The sequence below is a fragment of the Alexandromys fortis genome, unplaced genomic scaffold (assembly GCF_014885135.2).
Source record: "Alexandromys fortis isolate MF-2015 unplaced genomic scaffold, M_Fortis_MF-2015_v1.1 scaffold_334, whole genome shotgun sequence".
NCBI lineage: Eukaryota > Metazoa > Chordata > Mammalia > Rodentia > Cricetidae > Alexandromys > Alexandromys fortis.
In genome coordinates this window covers 145,079-146,759 of record NW_026068274.1, presented here as the reverse complement: position 1 = coordinate 146,759, position 1,681 = coordinate 145,079, and positions in this window count along the sequence as shown.

Below are 1,681 nucleotides of genomic sequence, written 5' to 3'. Positions count from 1 at the left end.
AAAATAAATGCCCTAACATTGCAGAGAAACTTCGGATAATTTCACAGACAGACAGCTGTTTCTGTCTTTTCTCAATTTTTTTGGAAGTCGCTTGTTCACACTTCCTGCTTACTAAGTAAATATTATTTACTTCTTGGGCTTCTGGGGGAGTTGAAGACTAGAAATTTATGGTTATAGTTTTCCTTGTTTACCAGACATAGAAAACAAGTTAAGATAGAAAGTAAATTAGATACAAGATGTAGATAAAATAGATAATGGAGTTTTCTCCTGAATTTGTCAAATGCAAATGGACTAGACATTGTTGATGCATTTATTGCCTGTATATATTGTATATAGTTATTGTATATAGTTTTCTTATATTAGTTATAACTTTTCTTTTTATTTTAGACAAAATAGGGGAAATATAGTGGCATATTATTTATGCTTTAATAAAGCTTACCTGAAGGTCTGTGCAAAGAAACCTCATACCAGGCAGTGGTTTCACACACCTTTAATCCCAGCAGCCACATTATTTAGCTATAGAGGCTGATTGGTGGTGGTGGTGTATGCCTTTAATTACAGCACTAGAGAAGAATAAAGGATAGAAGGAGAGAGGTCTCAGTCTCGGTGTTATTATGAGAATTCCTGAAAGCAGGATCACCATCTAACTTTGTGGTAGAGGTATGAGCCTGTGAATGGCTGTTTTGCTTTTCTGATCTTCGGGTTGAACCCCAATATCTGTCTCTGGGTTTTTATTATTAATGCTACAATGAGTAGTGAGGAATACACTTACATATGAGGTTAGTAACTCATGTTTATAGATTGTAGTCAGGGATTATGCTAGCTTAATAAATTAAATTAGTGATTATAGATTCTCCTCCAGTATTTTTTAATTCAATAGTATGGAGTAGTTAGCTACCTTTGCAATGCTGGGCATAAGTTTCCTCTTTTGAACGGATCTTAAATGCAATGATAGAACTGTTGGTTACAACTATGATATACATGCCACTACTGCATATTTACAATTTTCATGTCATGCTTCCATTGATGTGGCTCATAGGCGTCATAGGTAGGCATATTGATTATCTCCCTCCTTTGGAAGCTGCAGTGGTGCCTACTGGTATCATGAAAGCTACTCCTCAAGGAAAAAATATTCAAGTCAGACATCTCAGGCTCTCTTTGGGGAGTATATGAAGTCATTAACAATATGAACTTCCCTTCCACCTCTGAAGGACAATAGAAATAAACTGTGTATTTAGGAGTTCACTGTTGGTGGGAATATAGATTTTCTTAAGTTGTGTCCTTTACTCTGAATTCCCTCAGTATCTGTTGTCATATTTCCCATTTATCTTCTGATTTTACTAGTTTAATCTCTCTCTTTTACTTTGTTTAATTTGTGCTAATCTTCTTAATGGTTTAAAAGAACAAATTATTCATTTCATTGATTCTTTATAATTTTTATTTCTGGTTCATAAATTTTACCTAATCTTTATTAAGTCTCCTCATCTATTCCTCTTTTTTCCCAAGTCTTCCTTAGAAATATGACACTGATCCTGTTACTTTTTATAGACTTTTATTGCTACAAATTTTCCTTTTTGGACTGCTTTCATTGCATCCCATAGATTTTGATATGTTGTTTTTCATTTTTATTCAAATTAATTTCATTAAGTTTTAAGTTTCATTCTTGATTTCTCTCTTCACC